Genomic DNA, 10,585 nt, shown 5'->3' with positions numbered 1-10,585 from the left:
ATCAAAATCATCCCGTTGAAGTGGGCAGCCTATTCACATCATCCACATCAGAGAGCAGTGCAGAAATAATAGCTTCATTTCCTTCGGCTGTCTGTGTTTCTGTGGGACTATTCAGCCTCCACATGTGGCGGTGTTGATCAATAGCCTCTGGGCTGGTGTGAAGCCTTTGTTGGCTTCACCGGCTCGCATCTGAAAGCGCTGTCACCTGCACGGGCTGCCATGACAACTCAAGCTTTGATGAGTTTTATTTGGCTGATACCCTTTTTATTGAGGATAATCTTATCAGTGATATGAGCCAATTGATTCACTGGTGTTTGTTATTCCAGTAACACAGAAAAACAAGAGCCTGTTTATATGTGTGAGAGGCTGCGGAGGGGTTCAAAGTTGACGTCGGCTCCTGTTGTGTGTAACGCTTAGCTTACTCACTTTATACACACTTCCTCATACATCCAAAGGAATGAAGAAGGAGTGGAGTATCAGTATCTCAGTTTGCCATCTCATCAGGTTGGTCTTTTAAAAACAGATTCGTGACTCATCCTGTCTGAGAATCCACATCATTTATTTCATGTCTGTAAAACCACCCAAATTTCTACATGTGAGTCCACGTGACTTAATTGTGATATATGCCACAGTTTGTGGATTGGTTCCCCTTAATAAACCAAAACAATTGTGCTGATCAGTTATTTTTTCCACTCTGGTTTAACCAAAAAGAACAAAAGACAGATGTGATCTTACTGTCACACGACAAGGCTTTCTAACCTCAGTACTGGATATTGGAATAAAATGCAGCCATGTTTCTTTTACTGTATACAGGTTTTAATCACAGGATTTTAGTGTATAGTCAAACAGAGGAAGGAGGAGCTGCTTGAATATTATATTAAGTGAAAATGAGAACAAATGAATCTTAATTTACCTGTGAGTTTATACTCACTCCAGCTGTTTGTGCAATTATAGCGAAATGGTGTCTGTTGCACGGTGGGTAAATTTACACACAGGTGTTATTATACGCCAGTTAAATTAAAATGGCGCTCCTGTATGTAATTAATGTTGGAAGAGTATAAATGAAGCAGATACTTTCCTTCATTTAATGTGGGAATGTTCTCTTGTTGGAAAAAAAGTAATCAGAGTATCAGAGTTGTTGCATAAACTGCGGCCAGAATCTTTCCAGCTGTGTTTATTAGGAGACAGATACATAAATCCAAACAACCATCTGGACTTGCACTTTCAGGTTTTATTGGTGTGTCAAGGGTTGTTTTTGGCCAGTAGGAGAGTCAGACAGAGCCTGGGTTTCACATCAACCATCTGTACAACCTCTGGTCGCAAATAATAATGAATTATTATAATTATCAATAGAATTTCTATGAGGTTTGGTTTCATTTTATTCAAAGAAGGAAAAACAGTGCATGATCCTGCTGTTGTTATTGTGCAAATGTCCTGCTCCATTTTTGTCGTATTTATGCTGTATTTATTTGTGCTTCTTTATGTTTATTGGTATGTTTTATTAGTTGCTTCTGTTATGTTAACTCTTGTGATGTTATCTGTCCTTCACCGAGTTACTGATTTTGTCTTGTGTTGCATTACGGTTTATACAATACTTGATTTAAAAAAAAAACAGTCACCAAGCAACACCATCCTTTGCCATCCTTTACATGTGATAATAAACAAAACAAAGGCATCTTTACAATGATATTGTAAAAATCATTCCTTGAACACAAAACATCAAGAAGACAAAAGTTAGTCCACAAATTCTACTCAGCTGAAGATACTGTGGGAGTGATTTTCCCATGTAATCTGATATCAAGTTATTAAAACACAGTGTGTAGTTCAATCATGACATTGGAAATAGTTATATTAATACTAACGAATAAATATTGATACAGTGTAAAGCTAATAAGAGGATCTTGAGTTGGGATTGTTCAGACAAGCTACTGTCTCCGAGGTCGAGAATGAACCTCGGTGCATAGTTTTAAACCCAACACAGACTAGTCCGCAGAGTGCTGTAGATCAAATCGTAACAACTGCTGAGCTCACATGTCAACAGATCTATCGCCATGACAACTGAGCAAAGTACATCAGCTGATGAAGACTGTGTGATGAGGTTACAAGCTCTGGAAAAAGCTAGTAAATGAGTTGAATTTGAGTTGGGATTGTTGCTGTTGTTGTCAGAGCTGTTGCTTTCAAGCTAATACTTTGCACACCATCAGTGTTGTTTGTACAGTACATGAGAGGGAAAGTGTCCTCAAAACATCCCATAATACATGTTCGAGATCTGATCCAAAATATTAGACCAAAACACATCCAACAATAGTCAAGAGACGACAAGAGAGTAGTCCTCAGTTTCTTCCCTTCGTGGTCCAGTTCAGTCATTTTTCATTGTATTTCCGAGAACATCTTGCAAGATCTAACCTGTGACTGTTGCAAAAATCTTTTTACTTAACCACCCTCCAATAAGGAAGTGACATTTGAAACAACTAATATTGGAACTAGAGTGAGAACAAACCACATTGGACTTCAGTCTGTCCTCTTCCTCTGCCATGTAATTTAAATCTCTTTGCTTTCCTCCATTATGGCTCACATAATCTCAGACTTTTGTCTTTTGTGTCTCTCATTTGAAAGAACGGGCAGTTTTCCTTTGATTCTTGCTGCAGCTTTGTGGAGGATGTAGTTCAGGATAAAGTTTCCTTGAAAAACTGGAGGTTGGCAGAAGGAAATTCAAACCGGACACTATTCTGTGTAATCACTAAGAAGTCAAGAGTCATCCCTGTTTCACTATGACTTGCTGGTTTCAACACACCCCTTATCGCCACCAGCCAGCACAAGACAATGGTGAAACCCACGCTTACGTAATCAAATCTCACATTTATTACAGCTGTCGACATATAAAATGACTTGCATTTTCCTTTGCGTTGTGCTTGCTGGAAATGATTAACCTTGTTGAAGTCAGTCAGAGGGTCAGAATATAGGTTTGAATGTAATGACATGCTACTCAATATGGTTACTTATTGATAGCAATGTTAACTACCTTCACCTGAGACTGAGTCATGCAGTCATTAGTGTCTTTACCTGAAAATGCTTCTCTTATTTCCTGTAAGAATCACAAAAGTGTGGGTGAATCCGAAAAAGCTTTTAAAATGTTTTAACCTTTTGATTCTCCATTTAGATCATAATAGGAAAAGAAAAGTCTGCACTGACAGCCAAAGTCAAGGTGGTAAGACAACATACTTCACTGTTCACTGGCAGCAATGTTCATGGAAATATTTAAATAAAAAATTCATCGACATTCATGAAAGATTCAATGAATAATTTAAGTGTATAAACAGCCAGTAACTTCTATCATATATGAGGAGGTTGGAGGACATGATTGGCTCCATCAGACTGATTTCATTACTTTTTTGTGCTTTCATTTTTTAAAGTCCCCCTTCACTCACAAATGTGTTTTACTTCTTGTTCTTTCACCTGGATGTTTGAGTTTCACATTCATCTGCTCAAGGAGGAAAGTTTGTCTGCGTTCACCTTAAATTTGAGTTGAAGGCGTGTACCTACCAGCAGGATTTGTGACATCAAGTTTGGAGCCAATGGTGGTCCAGTATTCACCTTACACAAGCGTGATGTGGAAACTTGAAGCCTCCAGTACTCAAACACTAAGAACTGACTTGACAGTGAAGTAGGAGACATCTTGTGTCCAGCTGTACAACTTTTTGAAATGAATGAATTTTTCCAGTGATCAATCAATCAATCAATCAAACTTTATTTGTATAGTACCTTTCATACAGGTTAGTGCAATTCAAAATGCTCCACAGATGACTAAAAAGCCAATAATAAGAACAACAGTAAAACAATCTAAGACTAATGCACATGAGAAATAAAAATGATGAAAATGTGATAAAACAAAAAAGATTTAAAAATTATAATAATAATAATAATAAAATTACATAAATAAATAAAAATTACATTAAATAACTAGATAAAATAGATTATAAAACAAAGACAAATAAAATCAATAACATGGGTAAAGAATAAGATAAAATAAAATTTTACAACATGAATACATTAAAATAAGTGAATAAAGTAAATGTGTATAAATCCTTCTTAATAAAAAGTCAGGATAAAGAGGTAGTCTGTGGGTTTACACTTCCAGCTGTTGTCAGATCCTCATCAGACTGTTCCAGCAGCTCGGAGCATAAAAGCTAAAAGCTGCCTCACCAAAGGTTTTAGTCCTGCAGTTTGAAACAACTAACAGACTGGTGCCAGAGGACCTGAATGACCGTACTGGTTCATTGTAAGCATGTGAGACATACAGGCTGGTGGAAGATCATCAAGATCTTTAAAAACAAGTAAAAGAATTTTAAAAATCAATACAGAAACTGACAGGCAACCCGTGTAAGGACTTTAAAACAGGTGTGATGTGTTCTCTGCTCCTGGTCCTGGTCAGCACTCGCAAGCTGTGGTTTCTGCAGGTTGAATATGTTTTTAAAAAGTGTGATAAGATAGATGTTTATAATAAAGCCTCAGTAAAAAGAGTACAGATGTTTAACTGATCAATGCATCTTTAGTTTAGCCTACTGTATTTTAATATTCGTCAGCCTCTACAAGTAGCTGAACAACAGCCCTCTTTGATATAATCTATCTTGGTTAAAATATGAGGAAGTTACAGTTTTGTTTGAATCTACAGGGACAGATATGACATCATGCTGTTGATGTTATTTTGGGCCTTTCATTCACTCACATGTTGCTTACAGTCATTGGCCTTTAGAGGGCAGCACAGTCTCACAAATGTCTGCATCCTGTTCTGGCCCAGTAAACATGATAATAGTGTTTGATGGCTGTATATTGTGTTACAATCTACCTCAAACTATAACATGTCACAGAAAAATGCTCTGCTCATAACTATCATTGTGTTTTGCATCACACTGAGTTCAAATGATTTCAGTTTATTTGATTCATTCACCCACACATTGCATGTGATCAAAGCAAAATCATTAATATCTAAATATCTTTTTTTCCTTTGTATTGATAAGCATCCCTGCAGTCTGCTCCTATAGTAGATGATATTCCCTATAAACCAGTGCGTACCTCCTGCTCCTCCTCCACTGCTGCAGAAAATGTTCGTCATGAATCTTCAGGGCAGGTTATGCAGCAGGAGAGCAGGGCGTTCAGCGCAGCTCCCTGCAGCAGGGAGTTGAGTTTTGGACTTGTGACAGATACACAGAGGGAATGTACCTCTGCTCTCTCTATCTTATTTCACATACATGACATCAAGCTGCTGGACAGATGAGACAGAACAACCAAATGTTGGGAAACTGTTAAGTGATGTTCTCTGCTGTCCTGTTATTTCCCCCCATAGAGAATGACAATCTAACACCTAAATGGCATTTTGTGGTATCATTCACAAAGACAACAGTTAAAAGAAAGAGTAAAAGTCTAAAAGTAACTACAACAGGTCAATGATACTTTACTGTCCTGCCTGCTTTCCAGTAAACAGTATTAAACTGGAATGTAAACAGCTCAGTTTCCTGCCTTATCAAGGAGCACAGATAAAGAAAAGTTCAAGGATTCAATGTGGTAGTTAATTTGAATTTTTGACGGCACAAGAATCCATTAGAGTAGAAACATTAACTCATTAAGAAAGTCAAATATTTGCTTAGATTCAGTGATGGAAAGATTACTCAGATGCTTTCCTTACAAGTCCAAGTAAATTCAAAAATTCAAAATTTTACTTTAGTAAAAATTCAGAAGCATCAACAAAATGAACTCAGTCATCACAAGTAAAAGTATCCATTATGCAAAAAAAATGGGCTCTTTGAGTGTTATATTTTTATATTATTTTTGTGTTTAAAATCTTAACCTGTGAAGTAATTATAGCTGTCAGGTACATAACTGGAGTGTAGTGAATGGTAAAATACTTGCCACTCAAATATTACTAGAAAATTGCATTTCCTGCAGAAAATGAGTGTGAATGCTGACAGCTGAAATAAATCACAAAGCATTGCTGAAAATACAGAAATCTGAAATGGATTTTGTTGAAAAAGCTGAAACGCATTGCCCTGTACTGCTGAAAAACCTGGAAATTGAAAAATATAAAAGGGGCAGATCTGGAAGCTGAACTGCATTACCTAAAGAAGCTAAGAGTTGAAATACAGTGCTAGAAAAGCTGGAAGCTAAACGTTAATACTGCCACAGCTGGAAGTTGAAATAAATAGTCTGAAAAGGCTCAAAGAAGAAATGCTTTGTATTAATATCACACAGATGAACTGAACTGCTGAACACTTTGGAACAGAAAAGGCCTGAAGAGCTGCGAGCTGCAAAACATTACTGAAAATGTAGAAATGTGAAATTAATTACTTATTTTGAAATTCCAGCCTTGTCTGTGACCCACCCTTTTACCATCTGGTATGTAAGATACAGTTGTACCATGGGGCTTTTATTTTGAAATTATGAAGAGAAGGGTAGTGATGAAGTGGAGGGTGGTGATGAAGAGGGGTGTTCTGATGAAGAGGAGTGTAATGATGAAGAGGAACATTATTGAAAATGTAGAAATGTGAAATTAATTACTTATTTTGAAATTCCAGCCTTGTCTGTGACCCACCCTTTTACCATCTGGTATGTAAGATACAGTTACACTATGGGGCTTTTATTTTGAAATGATGAAGAGAAGGGTAGTGATGAAGAGTATGAATCAGTAGATAAGAGTTGAAAATGGCTTTTTCGGAATGTTCAAATATCCAAATTTTGAACATTCCATTCATTGACTTATGTTTTTTTTAAAACTGTTAAAAAAATGTTTTAAAAAGTAGAAAAGGTAGAAAAAAGAAAAGTCACAACATAAATGTCCTTAAAGAGCTGAACATTTTGATCTGTGAATGGTTTCTGTATCTGAAAGTATGTAGAAGCTGTAGTCAAGCAAAAAAACATGCAGAAAAATAAATAGTTTAGAGGAACAACGCCTTATCAGCATTCACACTAATAAAGCTGAAGTATAAAGTAGCATACACTTCCCATTTGTACTGCAGGCTTTCTGTCTCCACAGCTTTGTTACATATATACATGTGGTCTCCTCATGACATCATCAGGGTTATTTTCAGCCTGAAGAAATCTGCATTCTCCACATCTCCAACAAACCCACTTTAAACATATACACCAAGTCAATTGTTTCTTGCTACATTTACAGATATTGTTCTTGTATTTTTTTTTGTGGGAAATGTGAAACCTTTGCTTTCATGCAGTTTCTCGGAAGTTATACTGACATTAGACTTCTTGTTTCTTCTCTTGGCTGGTTTGATTTGTTTTGATTTAATCACAAGATGGCTTAATTACTGAATGATGTAATTATCCTGCAAGATGTTGTGTGTGCTGTTTGAAAATGTAAAAAGAAAAAGTGGTTTTCAACCCATTCTTCCTGTTTGGCCCCTGGTGAGGGAGTAAACTGCGGTGTTGCTTGTTTGAATAAAGAAGACGTTGATGAATCAGCGAGTCTGTGTGCGGTCCTTCTCGTTCAAGCAGTTAAGAGGTCCGAGGCTACCAGCACCAGCATAAATTTAACAGGGTTGAGGTGCTTCTTCATTTGAAGTGTGAAGAAACTCCTCATTCATCTGTTTTATACCTGTGGAGAAACTGGGAGGATCTCAATCTTTATTTGTTTGCCAAAGTCAACTCCACATCCTCCTTTAGCTTCAGTTTCTTCTGACGCACAACATCAAACACTTGGATACTTCATTTCTCTGTTCAAACAGCAAAAGTCTGTCAACACAAGCAAAGAGCACAAAGAGTAAATATAAGACTGCATCTAATCAATTGTTTTATTTGAATTTGTGGCTCATATGTGTGCCTCAGTCTTTTCTTATTGTTATTATTGAGTCTTACGGTTTTACTGAGTCTCTTGTTTACCTGTATGTTTACACAGTTGTTCTATTTCTATTCCGCAATTTGAAAAAAAAAAAAAAAGGGAGAGAAAGAAAGCTCAGTCCAGAGCCACAGATGACTTTTTACAACTGTTTTACAGTTTGCTTCAAATGCTGTTGTATTATTTGATGATTTTATGAATTTGGCTACATGTTAGCAATAATATCCTCACGTTCTAGTCATCATTCGTTTGTTTCTGCTGCCACATTTCATGCTGGGTTCAGTTGAGAAAACTACTGCAGTAGCCAGAAGCTCCAGATCATTTTTTAAAGCAAGTCAATGTTCCAAAAGATTTTATAACCTAATTTATCGAACAGCAGAAAGTCCACAGAGCTCTGTGCTCTTTTCCATCAGTCCTCTCCTGACAAGCAGTTAGAGATGAATCGGGAGCATAATGTCTTGCTAAAGAGCTCACTAACAGTAGCTTTTCAGGAAAGTTACTCGCATTTTCCTCACAGACAAGATTCAAACTGGCAACGCTCTGTGCCAAGCCAGCTGCTGTAACCTTTGACCACATACTGACTCCCCTTTTCACCTCTTGTGTGATTGGTCAGCTGCAGGGGGAATGTGTGCAAGATCTCCAGCCAGTCCCAACCCACCGACGGTTACCCATCATTCCTTTCACAGAGAGTAAACACTGACAGGCTTCACACTGTCCTGCCATCAGGCCAGGGGTTTGATCAGTCGCGTGGCTCCTAACCAATCCTGACTTCTCCCAGGGATCTGATCCATGATGCTTTGGGAAGATGGACACAAGGAATGCAGGGAAGGTCAAAGGTCAAAAGTAGCCCTGCAGGAAGTCCTCCCTGCTCTAATTAGCTGAACCTGGGTTCCTTTCCTGGGTTGGATGGAGCGACAGGACACCAACTGGTTCATACCCTCTGGACCTGAAGGTTCAGGATGGGAGCAGTCCTATCACATGTCGGATTAAACTGCAGTCATGTGCTCTGTCCTGTGGAGGTTACACTCCCCATGATGTCTCCAGGAGATAGGATGTGTGTCAAAAGCATTTCTGTATTTGATTTGAGTACTTTTTTTTTTTTTTTTTTTTTTTTTATCCTAGTCACATCATTACTGACGCTGGATACATTGTGCAAGAGCCTAAGAGCCAAAGTGGATCAAGAGATTATGGTTTGGTTGAAATTTGATCCATCAGGCTCATCCCACATCCAGCAGTAGCTCTTCTCCTTCCTTTACCCTGACAAGAGTGAATGAGCAGAATATCCTGTGTAATGCAGGAATGCAGCTTATAGCAGAGACCCAGCATGGCTTCACAGAGGGACTGGGGTTAGACGTATGGAAGATTAAGCACTGCAGGCAAAATGTTTCAATGAATTGTTCCAGAAGTCATCTTTAATGTGTCATGAGATTTATTACTTTATTTGTTAGAGGAAATCAACAAGAATGCCTGCAGCACAAATTCATTCCATACTACACAATATATCGTTTAATATTTTATATCATTATCCACAACAATGACTGTATTATCTTTGTAAAATGATGTTTTGGGCACATATATTAAGATGTACAGTATATTATACAGATTATGTGGATTAAACTGTGGTAAAATTATTGTAATGAACAGACAAAAAATAGAGATAAAAGTAATTGTTTTATTTCGGTATACTTTGTGCTTGTATGGTGTTGAGTAGTGAGTTTATTGTGACCTTTATCTTTTGTTTGTGTTCCAGTTGAGTGTGGTGGGGTGACATTGCATAACCACTGATGAGTTAGAAGTCCCCCCTAGGCTTAATGACAAATATATCATTAGAGCTACAAAACATATCATCTGAGGCATTGATTTAGCGGTGACTGATGAGAAGATGCTGAGAGGATGAGAGGTGAAATCAACAGCAGATGTCCTATTACAGACTAATCCATCAGTTTGACACATTTTTGTACACACGTGGATGTTTGCGGCACTAAAAGCTATGTGAAGACAACCGGAGACAGGACGGATATGTGTACATTTTGGCTTCAAAATAAAAGCAGGGAATGGCTTGACATGGAGAACCAACTGAAACTTTTCAAATGAATATTTCCATTCTTACATAGTGTTTGGTGCACTGTTGTATATGTTGTATATAAAACAAGGATTTTTTTTTAAAAAAGGGTAAAAAATTATACTGAATAAAATAAATGAAAAGTAAACAAACCCTTGTCGTTGAACAAATTGGTGTATCTACAGAGGGTCTGTTTTGTTTTGTTTTGTTTTGTTCTTTTAAAATGAGAATACTTGATAAAATTCGAGTTTCTTCTGCACTGATTTGGTCTGACACTGACATTTCTGTCAAGTGTCCTTGTTAGATTTATCATATTTAGTCAACCTCATCCTGTTTTTATTCAGCCAAGTTTTAGTTGGCTAAAAATCTGGGCATTTTAGTCTGAACTATTTTAGTGTAGTTGTAGTCAATGAAAACTGTTCACATTTTAGTCTTTTTAAACCATCAGATTATAATGAATATTTCAGTCAGTTTAATCTAGCAGGAAGCAATCATTTTTTGTCATTTTAGTCAAACTTATTTCACATAAGATCGTATCTTATCATTACCTGATGAAAAACACAGGTTGAATGATTAAGAATGCAGCTTTGCAGAAAGTGTCTGGTCTGATGGGATCAATTTAAGGAATACATTCAGACATGGTTCTGATCTGTATATTTATTCTGAACCAACATGATTCAACA

Source organism: Thunnus albacares, chromosome 4 (genome assembly GCF_914725855.1).
Source record: "Thunnus albacares chromosome 4, fThuAlb1.1, whole genome shotgun sequence".
NCBI classification, from domain to species: domain Eukaryota; kingdom Metazoa; phylum Chordata; class Actinopteri; order Scombriformes; family Scombridae; genus Thunnus; species Thunnus albacares.
This window is presented reverse-complemented; position numbering follows the sequence as displayed.